Genomic DNA, 17093 nt, shown 5'->3' with positions numbered 1-17093 from the left:
ATGTAGCAAAGCCTGTGATGAACTATATTGTATTCTTTGAAAGGTACTGTATTTGATACAATAAAGAGGACATCAATATACAGTGTATATTGGAAGTGAGATCTATATAAAAAACATAGCGTTACAAATGTTACATCATCTTTCCCAGATAAAGCTTCTAAGGCCTTAACACATTTATTTGAAAAAAAAGTGGCAAGCAGCTTGTATCTGACGATCAATAACCCTTAGCTCAGAGTAATCTATAAAGAGGGATTAAGCAAGAGTTGTGCTGTTGGGTGACGTAAAATGATTTATAAATGCAAGGATATTCAGTGCTTTGCTAATATACCCAATCCTCTGAAAGGCTTAAACACGGACGTACTTGTCGCATGTGACATAAAAAAAGATGTCTTCTAATGCTACAAGTGATACCATATGTTTCTGATTTAAGAAGCATTAAAGAGATGAGAAGTCACCAGATTTTGTGGTTTAACAGAAATACAAAAATCCCTCTCTAATGTTTTCTGGTCCTGCTGTACATGTATAATATTGGAGGCCCATAAAAGTAAATAAAATGAAATTATATTTATGAACTGTACGTCTTTACAGGTCAACCATTTTGCATTGTGTTCTGTTAAATCTACAGTATCCTGTTTCAATAATGATCAACATATATTACCTTTTTATTGTGTTTATCATTACTAAAAATAAACGTTTTTGTTAAACATTTTTACCTCTTGTTTTTCAGCCTTATTGTTAACTTCATATTGGTGCTTGTATATAAAAGTATTAAATGCAGCTATATTGTGTATCAAGGGACTATAGTTAAAGGCAGTGTCTAATTTTTGTGTAGATTTTTAAAGGTAAAATTATTTAATCCCATGTAATCAATAACCTGAATCACTTTTTAATAAGACCAATAAAGCATGCTACACATGGTACTATATTAATATGTGATGGTATATGGTCACATCCTTTCAAGATTACACATCTTATACCCAGTTCTCTAAATACAATATTCATTGCAACAGCATGAATCAGAACTGGGAAATGATTTAGCGGTCTACAGTACAGCACGTTCTTTTTTTATTCTTATAATTCTTGTCAAAGTCCAATATCCTTTCTTAATTAAAAATGATAAAAGTAGAGCTCTATCAACAATGTGGAAATCAAATTTGCTTTCAAATTCCTTTTAAATAAGAATGGTGTTTTCTGGTTGGAGAAGAGGAGAGTGCAGTAATATCACTTCATCTGTGTCACCTTTTGATGAGGGGATTGAAGATTAGTATATTTTTGGATTTTATATTATACAGTTCAAGTTTGTGGCAAACAAAATTGTGCATGTTCTGTTGAGGTGCAGATTTATTTTTTTGATTTTCTACTGATCGCTTTCAGTTTATACAAAATTTGATCAGCAATGTTCCTGAAACATCAAAAGACAACCACCAAAATGGGAAAGCAGCACTTTTAGGCATCATGATGTAAGGGAAGTTATGCTTTATTCCAATGCAGACATAAGTTATATAACATTCTTAGTTCTGAACCACTGGTTTATTTGCAGCGAATCCAGCCAATATGAGGGCTTCTAAAGCAGATTGAAAGTCCTTTCACAGATTACTCTGAAGAATTGTCAATGTACTGTTTGTTCTGAACCCGGTATTTCTAGCTAGCTTTAGGCACTTGTGTGTCCCATGTTACAGATGTATAAGTCATCAGCATCAGAGTGCATCAGCTCAGCCCAAGATCATTGGTTTGGGGATCTCGGTGGTAATTTCTCTCTGCTTTTGAGTGTTATGCCAAGTGAGAGGTTTCTTCTCTAAGGATCTAAAGTATATTAATCTTGCCATTTTCTTACTGAAAACTTAATCCATTAGGCAATTTGCAGCTTGCTTAAAAGTCTATACCATGCTGATTATGTTCATTCCATTATTCTTTGAAGCAATGTACTGTAGGCATCAGACAACTTCCACTGTACTCATGATATTAAAGTTGTTTGTATGTAATGAGTATGCTCCAGAAGAAAATAAATTGACATAGCTGCTATAAATCCACAAAAAAGTGGTTGAAACAAATAAAAAAATGCAAGTTATTGATACTGTGGAATAGTTACAATTATTCCAAAACTACCAATGTTTGCAAAGCATTTTTTTTGTATGAGAGCACTGAGAATAATAGAGAGAGGTGGTAATGATTCAGAAGTTATTCAACAGCTATTCTTCAACACGGAACACTGCAACTCAGCCATTTGTCTAAAACTGAGAATTTATTGGTACTCTAAGTTGTTATCCTCACTGCCTCCTTGATATAGCCAATTGTGTGTGTGTGTGTGTGAACATGTCACTCACTGAGTTTTACCCTCTTTTGTAAAATATGAAACTATATATTTTACACACATTTGTTTACGAACAAATTTCATTGACAAAACATTAACACTTTTTTACAATACTATAAATGTTACTTGAAACTAAAGGTCTAAATAAAATCTGAACACACTGTAAAACCAGTGACGATGGACTGTTTAGGTCCCATATACTGTATGTCCCTCTCTAAGGAGTAACATTAATTGTAAGAGAAACAAACGTCAGCTATTTTGGTATTATCTATCCAGATGGTCCCTAAACACCATATTTGAAAAATGGTGAGCATTTATGATTTTCTTCACATTTAAGAATGTGTAAGAAAGCATTTTCTATATGGAGCCACTAATATGCTTCATAATAATTTAATACAAGTACCAAAATGTGCATGACCTTTATCCTAAAAGTCCAATCATCTTCTTGGATAAGTAGGTTTAAAACATGGGAAGGAAATAAACAAATTGTTTATGATTATGAAAGTACAAAATACAACAAACTTAATCTGTCTCCAATCTTTAATTTATTCCAAAATTATCCATTTGATCATTTCTGTAATTTCCAATATCCCATCTGTACACTGGGCTTGTGTGATTCTATGTTAATATCAAGAAGCATAGAGCCTGATTTTCATCATTTTAGAGCTCAATTAGACAAGTTGTGATGTGTACAGTACAAGCTCAAAGATATTTCTGCTCAGATAAGCATGGAACCTAGTTCGAAAATACAGATTTAATGGATAAAAGTTTTAAATTGAATTATTACTTTTTGAGATAAGGAAATGAGGTTTCAAAACAACATACTGTAAATGAAAAGTGTGACTTTTCCAAGCACACCATAAAACGTCATTTAACAATAAGAGTTCCGTTTTTACTGTTTTGCACAAGAGTTGAACTCCCAACACATGTTTCAAATTTACAGTACATGTATTCACAAACACAAAGAAAGAAACAGGGTGAAAAAATCAAAGGTGTGAAAGTGTGTATAATTGTAAGGCTTTTGAGAAAGCCAGTGCCGATTCAAAAGATCCTCGTTCATGGCTGACGCACTTTACTTTTCGCAAGACACTTCCAGTCTGTGATATTTGGAAACATCCCAATTTGATTCCAAAGCGGAAATCAGGAAGATTTCAGGGTCGATTCATCACAATTCTGCTGCACAGTATTATTGCAGCTATCCAGGTCGGTCTAAAGTGGAAAGAAAAAGCTACAGTACAGTACGTGCATAAACATAGGCATTATTAACACAAGTTCACTAGGGACAACACATCCAAGAATTTGAATGATTTGTGAATGCTTGGAATACTTGGTGAGAATGTTTGGCTTAATGTGCATGGTTAATGGGTATCCTTCTGGCCATAGGATGATGAGAGGGCTCAAACCCCATTCAGACTGAGTGAACCAAGGGGTAGCTGCAAGGTGGAGATGAGGCAGAGGACGGATGCTGTAGACGAATGCGAAGGAGGCTCCTGAGATCAGTTTACAGTATGTAGCTGGTTTCGTGATGATGGTGATTACGTACAGGTGTGTGAGATTGACTTGTCATTGCTATCCCTTCCAAACTTCAGTTCATAACTTCTTGAAATCTTAAATCTTGAATCCACTTCATAAAAAGTTTGATGAACAGAAAATATGAAGGTCCTCAGTTTAGGACTTGGTGATATGAAATGTACATTGCCATCACATAATTTGCAACAGCAAAGTGTTCCCAAACATCCATGCGTACAAACAAATACTGTATGTAAGAAAAGATGGCACAGTAAATGTTACTCAGAATATTTCTGAAAGATTAATATTTCTTGTTAGTATTTCTACTTCGGCAGGGTTTAAAAAGGAATAGGTCTTTTTCAGGCCAATTGGCATTCTCTTTCAATTTACAGTTCCATTTGCCTGACATAACGGAAAGATCTGTATGCAGTTCCAAGAGCTTTTTCCATTCACCATCTTTAAGGTCAGCAAGTGGACTCTCATAATTATCTCATCCTTCCAGCTGTAAAAATCTACTAATTTAAATTGGTTCCTTCTTTTTTCATTTTTCTGAATCTCTTTATGTATATGTACCCAACAGACACAAATCAGTTACTTCAAAGTGCTAAGAAATTAGGTCAAATATTTGGCAGGCTTAATTTTTCACCCTTCAAGAAAATCTATGAGACCATATCACTGACAAGACAATTTTAATAAACAAAACTGCTTCCCTTCTGGGTTTTTTTGCCATTTATATTCCTATTCTTTCTGTGTGAGTCTTATTTTGGGCTCAAGATGAATGCAGAAGGACATTACTTCTATTTTGTGTAATTAATTACTGGTGCTTTTTGTATCATGCTGTTTTAAAACCATATTGTTTCTCATTTCACAGACACAAGTTCCTGATCCTCTGTATTTGTCATTCTGTGTTTCAAGCAATGCTGTAGGCTAACGTGACTGCTGGTGCTGAGTGTCCTATTTTATATTTTCCTACACCTTGAAAATGGAAAACATTGTTTAATATTAATGCTGCATAGCCCCCTTTAATTAGTTTTTCCAGAAGTTCAAATTAAATCTGTGACAGCTTGGACTTATCTTTGGTCCACCTAGAGACGTTGAAATGCAATTAGTAGAGGTTTAGATTCCAAAGAAATTTCCATGTCCATAATCTGAGGACCCAGACTATATTTTTTCCTATTTCCCTCAAGTATAGAGAATAGTTTCTTCATGGCTGTGGCTTCTCTCTAAAGTCTTACTAGAACCTACAGACTCTTTATTGTCCTGAACCTTTCTTTTTACATGTAAACACAAAACAAACTTCAGACAACAGTAAAAACAACAGAACAATCTAACTGCCTTCTATGGAAATTTTACAACTTCAGAAACAGAATTCTACGAGAGCACAAAAGTGATTTTTAATGCAGATGCTTAATTAAAATGAAGACTTAGAAGTAGGAATTTAGTTTTGGAGTAAATACACAGTAGTTATGATGAATAGCTTAGTGAAAGCTGTGCATTCAATCCTTGTATTCTTCCTAAAATAGGGTTGTTTTCAAGATTTATACAGAAAGTGAATTTTGGAGAAACTAATCTTCATAACCATCCTCAGTGGAGCTATAATATCTAAAAGAGAAACAGAAGACCTGTAAACTTGTCTCAGCAGCAGACTTAAGACAGATGAATATCCATTAGACATAATGTCTTGCTAACATTCTGTGAGTGATGTCAGATACTGCATTATTTTATCTGGAGCAGATGATCTGGCTAGCAGGGTATGAACTCAAGAAATACTAGATACGGAGTACAACAGTCTTTTTGCAGTGTTTTTGTTATAAAGCTACAGTATGCCTTGTATTTATCCACAGTTAACATAAGAAACACAACAGGTGTAAATTTAAGGGCTGTAACAATCCCAGAAAGACATCAGTGGTAGATTATCTTGTGTTTTTTACAAAGACATGAATTCCAACTCTTTGAAGAATGTTTAAGTCATTTGCTTTGGCTTCATTATTGAATAATAATCACAAATCTGTCTAACTACCTTATATGCTTAAAAAGACCAGAGCATTTCTGCTTGAAAAAGATCTGTGTATGAAAGGACTCTGTCTTACACATAACCTTGAGGAAAAGTGAGATTGTTTTTTATCTCCGACATCCAGTAATTTACAGTCATTGTGATGTGTTTGTTTGTATATAGGCTGCACACGTGTTGTTAATTCTGACAGATTTGTATTAAATTATTAATGAGGGATAATTTGCATGCTGTTTGAGTCTGATTCTTGTGAGCAGTAATTACAACAGTGATGTAAAATGCAGTGCTGTGGAACGCTGTGGTATAATAGGAAAGACAATTTTAAAGACGGATACAATGTGTCTGAATACCTGGTGTTATTTGTGCAAAAGTCATGTTGCATTTCACTTAGATAAAAATTACTTTGTTTTACTTGGTAGGCACAGTTGGGCTTTCCAGGCCGTTAGGTGTCAATGGAAAATTTGAACATTCACTATTCAGCTTTTGGGGATGTCCTGCAAATCAAGGGAACTGCCATGTCTTTGTGTGCATATTGTTCTTTACTGCTGTAGAACCGCCTGGTTGATGCAAAACTTACACAATTCCCCATTGTTATTTTTGCAGTACATTTATGTATGGCAATGCAAGAGCAACACAAGTTCCTATGTCAAAGTATGGATGGACATGCATTAATTTCCTTCTCTTTCCCAGGGGCTGATTGCTCAGCCCATTAAACTACCATTGAGGAGTGTCCCCACCAACCAAGAAATACACAAATGTTTCCTTCACCACCTTGTAAATGTTCCACTTTAATATCTGACTCTTGCTGTGTTGGAGGGCTAGGCACCAACATATTTTGATAGATAAACCTTGGATAGGAAATCATGACCTTCTGCAAAGGAAAAAAACAAACGTTATTGCTGCTTGTTAAAGATTTTTAGAAGGAGTGGGCTTAAAGCTATTCATGGTCACACCAGTACAATTTCAACCATATAATATCCAGCCATGTCTCATGTTGAAGTCTGGAGTGCAGGGAGAATTGTGACTTGCAGCTATACATGTCATTGAGATTGCTCTTATTTCATTTTTGATAAAATAGGTAATATAGTAGCATTTTACTTGGAAATGGTACTCAAAGCACCTCAGATTTCTAAAGCAGAGAAAATGTAATACATTCATCCATGTCTTCTGTCCTGCTCTTTAAGGTAGGATCCAAGTTTTCATGTTTTTAGCAATTTTCTGATGTAAGATGAATGAATGCTCTTTATAAAAAGTTAATATACAACAGCGAATTTCTTACAGCCAGACTTTTGAACAAAAACATGTATTTTTCCAGTGCCTTGCAAAAAAAGAGTAATATTCCCTTTTAGTTTAAAAAATACATTTTGCAGGTCCAGTGAAAGTGCATCCAAATTTTGCTTAGGTTTCTCTAATGAGACAGAAAAAAAAAGCTTTCTTGTAATTCACCAGGGTATAATAAATTCTTTGTTGTCTAGTGAATGTTGCACTTGAGGAAAAAGAAAAACACACAAATTGTAGGTTCTATCAGAATGCAGAAAAGATTCTGAGTGGCACCTTAGTGGAGCGTTGACAAGGAAGAAAAATCATTTAGGACTTCCACAGGTGCTCTGTTACACTTAATAGCTATGTTACCATGACATGTTATCCAGAGGCTGAATTGAACAGAAAACATTAGTATTAGAAAGTTTCAACCTCTGTAGAACACTGGGACACAGTTTGTTGTAGGAAAGTACACCGACTACAGGGCTCACATCCAGGTACAAGTCAACATAACAGTCTTCATTCTGAAGCACTCATGAGCAGAATTCAAACAGCTCAATTTAGAATCCCCTCTGTTGTGCTCCAGAAGGAGAACCAGGTGAGCCAGATTGATTTCAAAGCCTGACCTGTTTCTTTTTATATTTCCACCACTCCCTCCCACCCCAGGAGTGTATTCTGAATACCGTTTAAACTTTGCAAAATTTGCTTTAATGTAATTAGTACTTACTGTATACACATACACTGCATGTTCATACTAGTGTAGTTTATGCCAATAATTTATTGCAAAATGTTATTCTTGCTAAATATGTCATAAAGCTTTGTGTCCTTTTTTACATATACATTATTTTGGTAGTCAACTTAGACTATTTTGGTAGTCAACTTACATAAAAAATTGTATAATCCCAAAACACGTTTTGCAATAACAGTAGAATTGTTTTCTTTTAATATCCTTAATGGAGCATGCAGTACCTACAGTATGTTTTCTTTAAAGGTAAATCTGAATCTATGGTGAGTGCATCCTTTTATTTTTTAAAACGTCATGGCTTTCTTTACTTTTAGTGAGAAGATAAGTTACTGAATGCAAGCAGCATGTGATGTTAACTTGGCTGGGATTCTGTTTTAATGGCACAGGAAATGATTCACTTAGGCACTGTATATGTGCTTTTACAGTAATTATATAGAATTTCCCACAGGAAGTATGTTAGTTAACAAATGCATACATCCATATGTCAAGAAGTAAAACTGTCACATTTTGTAACTGTGTTTTAAGAGTTCGGTTAATGATATACATATGACTATGGCAAATTGTGGGTCTCTCACTCTTGCTTCTGCAAGATAAGAGTTGTCTTGCATGGATCTTTTCAAAAGTACTTCAGTCATAAATGGAACTGATGTTGGTAGTTCATGCTATTTGGAATTGAAGATGGATCAAGATGCATGAATATCTCATAGTCACTTGGAAAAGCTGTGAAGTAATGACCATCCATCCATTATCTGTAAGATGCTTATTCTGATGTGTAAGTTTTGCAGCAGGATGTATCCTATTCTTGAAGGTCACAACACAGGACTAAGGGCACAGCTCATAATGATATATAATATTAGAATTTCACCTTGATCATAGTTTCTTGAATTCTTTTTAGATTTTGGCACATTGAATTCATCAGCTGGAAAGAACATTATTGACAACAAAATTTTCTTTGCGAAAACTGCACGCTTTACTTTTCTAGGCTTTGGATTGGTTTAGTGTACTTATTCATAATTAATTTGCCATTATTCGATCTCCAAATTTGTTTTGACATTATTTTTGTGGAATGTCCTGAGGTTTAGCAAATGTAAAGCTTTTTAAGGTCTCCAGAAAAAGCTCCCAGGGTGTGGAAACGTTGATGGACAAAGTTAAATAATGATTGATGTTGCTCTTCAGATGTTTTTTTGAATTACAAATTTCTCTATCGCAGATACACACACTCACAAAAACAGAAACCAAAAGATTTCAGATGGGCTTTAGAAACAAACTGGCAGCAGATACAAGAAAAGGAAAGGTCTTTGTAGAAAGCATTGGGGACTCCACTAAATCTTCTCTCACACTTCTGATTGATATAAACACCAAAGCCTGCTTCAAGTTGAACATTAGCAATCTGACGGTGCCTTCACTGGAAATGTTACCAAACTCTTCAAACATTTCAAAATAATTTAGAAGCACTAAGAGTTGTACAGAGAAGACTTATGTGTGTCTGGGTGAAAGCTGCTGAGCCATGTTGTCAAAACAAATCTGGTTAATTTCGGGGAAACAGTTGGGTGAGACCCACGAGTCAAATAATTACCAGGAACAAATGAACTACTATAGATGGGCCTTTTTTCCAGTCTGGTTTGAACTTTCCAGTAAAAACATTACAAAATGCCCACATTTTCACATCACCTCCCTTTTTTTATGTCTCCAAAATGCAGAGGGACACCTGTCAACAGGAACAGAGAAACATTTAATTCACAATATTTTTGAGTTCTTGCCCCACCCTGCAATGACACTCACATTCAGTGAGTCTTAACTGTAGCATTGAATTAATAAATCTTACCCCAGCCAAAATGAATAATTATGACAATATACAGTACGGTATTAGAAACAGGTCAATACCGGCTTCTGAGAGGCTCACTCAATGAACATGTTCACCCTATGAGCACTATGGTCACAGGCTTGAGTCTGGGTCTTGTCATTAGTTGGCAGTGACCAAGATTCTTCAAGGGGTATTGCAGAATTAGCTGATTGTCTCCAAGGGTAGTGTGGTCAGACAGACCTGATACTCCAGTATATGGGAGACATGAAAAACACACATGAGTAGCTCTTTCAGGTTAGATGAGGAAGACAATATTAAACCCCAATAGTATAGCTAGCAATTCTAAATTTAAAACAGAAAAATCGCTTTATGACTATAAATAACACTTTATGATAGTGATTTCCTCAATCCGAGAATTTGTTTTGAGTTCTCCTGTTGTTAAAGGCACTAAAACCAGGCTAAGCCCTGAGCTCTGTACTATTTCATCAGTTTTCCCAGATGCCCAACACAATTAAGTCCGTCTTAAATAAAAAATGTCCTATCAATGGAATGCACGTACAGTACTTAATGCTCTGCCCACATTTATTTACAGCTTTAATTAAGACTCAGTTGTTAAATGTTTCATTCATTGCACATCTCAATCAGTCATTAGCACAATATGCACAGATGAATTCTTGGCATCTGGGGGCTCTTTTCATAAAAAAAGCCTCATACTTATTTTTTATCTGGTATGAAAAGATAGGTTGGTACATAGTCTGTTATGAAATAATAATCCCTTAATGGAATTCTTGTGTGCTAAAGAGATACCTGAGAGCTGATTCTTCATGGTTCGTGGCAACCTTGCTTTCAAACTTCAAAGAGTCATACATGTCAGGCTGGCAGTGTTTCACATTCTAGATTTTCTTCTGATGTACTTATTGAAACCAGTGTGAAAATCCTGCATTCTGTAAAAATCTCATGGTAATTTCTTGGACAAGGAAAGCTTCACAGATGACAAATGCAGAATTATTGAAAAACATAAGAAATGTTAATTTTGCTGATCTAGCTTGTTTGGTTGCTTGTACCCCTTAGTTTATCTTCTGCAATTGATTTTAATTCTGTCCAGTCATTTATTGAAAGAAGGCAAGGTATTAACGTAACTCAACAACATGTTGGTAGTTTCTTCAATCTTATCAAATTTAATAAAATTGTTAAAAAATAAATCATTGTTTGATAGTGGGGATCTCTCTGCTTTGTAGAATAGACACTATATACTGCTTAATCTAATCTATTCACATATACAGTACACATTATTTACAAGAATAAATATTTTGATCTGGGTAACACAATGACATGAGAATGACATTGTTTCAGTTTTTCTGATACCTTTTTCTTTCTAATTTAGTTTTGTGGGCAGCCATGTTGTGAATGGAACTATCTAAAAAAAGACATCGAATTATTTCACTTGTGTATATACAGTATTATATATGTGGAAAAGAATGCAATTAGAATTCACTTTAAACAGGTCTACCCTCATCAGCATTGTGAAATGGCAAGAGCTAATTAGAATTAATTCCTATAATTCCAATAATGCATCTTCTAAATATGACATAAAGCTGAGAATTTGAAGACATCAAGTTTATTGATATTTTATACCTGTTAACGTGGTTATTAAAGTTCTTTGAGATTCTTTTTAAGGTTCTTTGCATGAACATAAGTATTACTGTAAGTGAGCAGTGCTACAGTATATTCAGGCTGAATACTTGAGAAAACGGTTTAATCTAAAATAATAAAAATCTGCTGTAGAAAGGAATAATCCTGAAATTTCATAAACACAGTAAAATGCATATTTTTACAGATACATACAGTAGTAATGTACAGTATCAGGCAATTCACCGATAGATGCTTCAACAGTATATAACTAGTACTAAGTAGTACTTATTTATTCAGTAAAGTCCTTTACCAGTTGAAGCTACATTGAAAAATTGTGGCTTGCCTTAAAGCAACTTGGTCACACTTTGATGGGACATCTTGTCAAAAATGAGAATAAATGAACAACCTATTGTGTATCTTAGAAAGCTTTTTTTTCTTTTTTATTGAAAAATCAAGAGTTATCAAGTGATGGACTGTGACAGCATTGTGAAACTCAGGACAAGTCAGGCTGTCAGAAGCAGTTGCAAAAGAAAGACAGGCAATATGAGAGAAGCCCAGCCACATGCTGAAAACCTTCTCTGGGGAATTTGTTTTTGACACCTGCTATTAAAATGTACAAATTTCAGACACAAAGAGTTGTCATTTGGGAACACCCACTGAAGCAGACCACCAGGAATTCATAGGTTAAGGTTCATAAGGTAGATTTTCCCAAAGCACTGAAGTAAAATTATTTTTGGCAACTCAAAGTACTTTATACATACAGTACTGTTAGCCCTATGTGTCTTGATTACAAAAATGTAATCTTAACAGCTCAGTTTTCTAATTCACTGTTGATGTGGTAGATTGGTCCATTAAAAGTGACACAGGTCTCATATTTACTCTTAAAAGGTAAACACACTTACTGATAACCACTAGAATGTACTTCCCTGATTCAGTTTCTGTACACTTCTTTATGGGGCTCCCTTTGTAAAAAATAATGAGAACTGGATGGCACCCCATGTTTGTCTAAGAATAATCCTAATTTTGGAACAAGCATCATTTGATATATTCTTATCCATTATGTCTTCCTAAAAACCTAATCATTTAATGTAGTCTTTCCTGCATAAGTCACCAAGTCTGGGACAGATTGAGGCGGTAAGCAGAGATAGGATTATAGACGAGATAGTACCAAGGGTGACAGCTGTATATTGGCATAGAGCAGGTCTAGAGAATAAATTTGCAATATGCGAGGAGAGGGATTAAGTGAGGCAATTACTGACCTTTTTGTGAGTTCCCCGTCTCATGCAACATTTTATTAATGGATGGAATTAATTCAAAGTACTTTTAAAATGCAGGTCCTTATAACTTCCAGAAGTGCTTACTGTTAAACTGCAGGTGGAATTTTGCATGAGCTAAAGCTGGCTGGCAGTGACAGCACATCAACTTCCTGGTAAAAAAAAATGACAAGCAGTGACACAGCATAGTCTTCAGTTCCATGGTTCAGAAAGGCAGTGTCTCTTTTAACCAGAGTGACCTGTACAGGCTCTTACTTTGCATAGCCTGTGAGGTTAGAGGACAGATAAATCATCTTTATCTTGAGCTGCTGCAAGTACATTATGAACAGGGCTTTCAGGATGATCCTTATTATTATCACATTCTCATGAAAGATTTATGCAGTGACTCAGTTTGTAGGTGTTTGGATGTCTTGCACGAATGTTGCAGATATTGTAAGTAGCACCTTTTACTGAGATTTTCTTTTTAATGTGGCAAAAAAAAGGATTTTCAAAGATATTTGGCTGTTCAGCCACAAAGCAGCAATGATTCATCCTATTACATGTTTTAGATTGATGCATACCTCCCTTCAAAAGTGGAGCTCTGATGTTCATGAAACTGCGTGATTTTAGAGTCTTTTTAGTCACAACCTAAACGATGTCAATATTGATAAGTTTTGATAGAGCCACAATAGCATCTGTCAAAAAGCACAAAGATCAAGTTAAATCCACACTTGAATGAGAGGAGTGGTGTAGGAAAAACCAAAAGAAGGCAAGGATGAAATGAAGGTGAAAAAGAGGCTAATGAGATGAAAATCTGGGCAATGGATTTCAGCAGAAGTGTAGGCAGGAGAGATCTGGAAAGGAATGGAGAGATTATAAGGAGATTTTAGTTATTCATTAAGTTTTGCCAGAGTTCTTGATTGTCACAAACATAATTCCAATATAAAAGAAGGCTGATAAAGCTGACATAAGTAATTACAGATGTGAGTTAGCCTTGTATGAATTACTTCCAAGGAAATGGAATCAATATCAGCAGAAAACCTGAAGGAATTCTTATAATGTATTATAGGAGATAGTCCACATGCGTTCTAAAGGGGAAGATCTTGTCTAACCAAAGCACTAGACTTATTTTAAGACACAAAAATGAATAATGGCAAAATCTATGATATATTATATCGAGATATCCAGAGAGCTTTTGAAGGGTAACACAAGATTAATTTAACTGAATCTCAAATAATTCAATAAAAATTCAGCCTAGACTATTCACCCCCTTACTAGCTCATATAAAGCAGCTACAGATGTGAAATGATAAATTCAGGTGCTATTACAAAATTAATTAGCACTGAACCTTGGAACCTTAATTGCTGAGGTTCTTAAATTCCCACAGCAGGTCTACTCCCTTGAGAAAACTATTGGGTTTACTTTGAGGTTCTGTTTGGTCAGTACATTGTAGACTCCAGTGCATATCACACATTTATATTAGAATTAAGCATTTATCACACTATGCTCTTCAGCAATGTCATGTTCCTTTTTCACATACTAATGTGCTAATCTTGGTGTTTTCATATTAAAATATGAATTAGATTCATGTACAAAATGTATCTTTGTAGAAATTACCCTGACACAAGCATACAGACATCCCTTTGTGAACTGGGAGGAAAGTGGAATATAAAATACAACCCATGACAACATGGGACCAACATGCAGTCTCCAGAGGTCTGATCAGTGACGCTGCCTGCCCGGGTGCTCTTAATTATCTTTGTGTTTATTATCTAGTCCCCAAAGTGTGGGAACACCTGCAATCACTAACATGATATACTTTCTGAGCACCATACCAGTACCTCCTTAAAACGCACTCAATTTAGATTAAACTCATAAATTCTATGGTCTAGTTCTCTATCTTGCAACAACAATGTTATCTTCAGCATATGCTGCAGCAAACAACGTCCTAGCTCATCACCAGATCACATGCTGTAGGTTGCAACTTCTTCTCAGCTCTGTTATGAGGGAAGTTTAATTATGAATGCAGGCCTGGACTTTTCCTAGAGTTAAAATAGCTAAAAAAAATGTAATATCAGTAATTACTGACCTTAAGGCAATGGCAAAAAATGGGAACAAAGAGGATGACAAGTCAATATGTAATCACCTTTTTCTCCTTTTCTTTCAGTATGCAAAGTTAATGTCTTCATCATTATCATACTATCACTGCTTCTTCATTAAGAGATAACAGCAGAGCTTTATCATGCTTAAGGTTTACTGCTGAGCATGGGATGAATGTTTCACTTATTACAAATCTGTTGAATTATGAATTAGAAAACGAAATCCCAGTGCAGCTGTTCCTTGCTGCCATTCCCAGAACTTTTTTCTCTATTTCCCATTTTACCTCTTGTGCTCAATACTGACAGTAAATGAAGGAGCCTCACTTCCTGATTATAATTAATAGTCACATTCCATCCCAGCCCATAGACAAGAGAATATATTTGTGAACAGCATGGCTCCAACCTTTAATGTTGCTCACATTTATTTTCATTGCCTTTCCTTTCTATTTTTGCACACTCTTCATGAACCCATATATTAATTACTCTTTTATGTCAGGCGAAAGTGATTCAAAATCACCCATCCCTGATGGTTTATCATAGGTCAGAAACAACAAAAACGCCCAGCATCATACTGTAGAAAGTTTAAAGACAACTACAAAATGACCAGGTTAATATATATTTTAATTTTAGAAAAAATGTGAAGATATACAGTAGGAATATCTTTTTCCTTTAATTTAAAACTGCAATATGCAGTTGCATTTAAATTTAACATAAATGACAGGGGCAAATTTCTGTTTTAAAGTTTGTCTAGACCAAGAAGCCTTACCTATCAAGATGAAAACGGATTAAAAAAATGTGATTTGAGACATAAAGAATTTCAATGTTATCGTATAAATTCCCACCTTTACACTGGCGTAATTTGCTTGCAAAACTAACCTGACAATGCTTGTCATGGTGCTTACGAGCTCAATACTGACCTCTGGATGCACCTGAATGTTTTACAACGAAACAGTGAAAAGACAGGTCATGTTACTAGCCTTCCTGCATTAACTGTAATAATCACACTGTCTAAACATGGCTGTAGACAGTATTCAGAGATCTTTTGCTAAAAAAGAAATCATGGCCACCAAGATGTCTTTCTTTTCTTTGAAAAGGTCAGTTACATTCTATTCCTTCAACACCGAGTGCAGAAAGCAAAACAGAACACTTTTGTTTCAGTATGCATTCCTACTTGCCAGGGTGTGAGAAGAATGGCTTACAACAATCATTAAAAACGCAATCATTGGAGTTATTACTACAGGTCTCATTCTGGTACACATAGAATTTTATAGGAACTATGTAAGACTCAATGTTTTGACTGTTAAGATTGTTTCAGATAATGAAATATTTCTTCAGGTGTGAAACATCTTCATCCATTTCTGTTTTTCAGAATAGAAAGAGCCTTTACCTTGACCAGCACATGCTGGCGTATCTTTCCACTTGAACCTTTAATGTAGACTTAAAGTTATTACTCTTGACTTTTAAGGCCTTTAAATTAATTTCTCGTCCTTGTAGTTTTCATATCCTAAGAAATTGCACCCCAGTTCCAACTATCTGGATCTCTGATGGAGGTCTTTTGTTTTGTCACCTCAACAAGACTACGATCTTCTGCTTTAGAATAATCCTGATTCTACCTATTTGTTTAAATTGGCATTCCTGTACATTTTCTGTTTTTGTTGTTTGATATTCAGAGTTTAGAAATGTTATTTTCTGAAAGATGCTTAAAAATAGTTTAGTATTTTTTATCAGGATTTTGATCCATGTTTGTTATGCTTGGAAAACAACATGTGAATATATACTATACATCCAGTCATCTTTAGTGATCGTTTGTATTTGGGATATCAAATATATTTTCACAGGATTGGCCCTGTGTAAGAATCCTGGATTGAAAATATACAAATTGTGAAGATGAATTCAGAACATTAACCTATTGTATAATTGTCCTTTTGAAAAATCAGATGGATTATTCTTTTGACAATATATTAGACATGAATGGTAGAATAAAGTATGTTCTGGGTGGTACTGAGTGAATAATTTTTTGAGTAACCATATGATGAACTGCAAAACACTAATGAAGCAAATCTTTAGACACCTGAGCTCAATAAACATTAGTTAAGTATTCATCTGGATCTGTCCATGCAAGTAAAAATTTTGTTGTATTTCATAACTCCTGGTTATAGCTGATAATAAGGCAGTGTGGTTCTAGACTTGTCAATATCCATTTGATAAAAAAGCAACATGGTTCAAAACCAATGAAATTAGAATGCTAAATTTTAGTATGCGTATTGCTTAGGTCTGCTTTATTTTTAAAAATGCTCTCAGTAGGAGTGCATCACTTCTTTTAGACACCTTAAAGAAGTGTTAGAAACTACTGTATATGAAAAATGGCAAGAATGCATTCAAATCAATTTTTACTATTAATATTTGCTTTTGGTTTTGCTGTGGATCTGTTTGCTGTGTATTCTGATTTTCTTTCTGCTCTTCTTTAGT

General features: G+C 34.9%; 1 long non-coding RNA gene across 1 annotated transcript in view; it reads left to right on the top strand.

Moving 5' to 3' along the window:
* LOC107079758 (uncharacterized) overlaps positions 1-17093 on the top strand; it is a 140833-nt gene that overhangs the window by 14104 nt on the left and 109636 nt on the right. The window contains exon 2 of the long non-coding RNA XR_001480668.2: positions 3695-3856. This is a non-coding gene — a long non-coding RNA (uncharacterized lncRNA). The remainder of the gene's footprint in view (positions 1-3694; positions 3857-17093) is intronic.

Source organism: Lepisosteus oculatus, chromosome 22, assembly GCF_040954835.1.
Source record: "Lepisosteus oculatus isolate fLepOcu1 chromosome 22, fLepOcu1.hap2, whole genome shotgun sequence".
In the NCBI taxonomy this organism is placed as follows: Eukaryota; Metazoa; Chordata; class Actinopteri; order Semionotiformes; family Lepisosteidae; genus Lepisosteus; species Lepisosteus oculatus.
The sequence above is the reverse complement of the archived record's forward strand: the minus strand, read 5'-3'. Positions and strand labels throughout refer to the sequence as shown.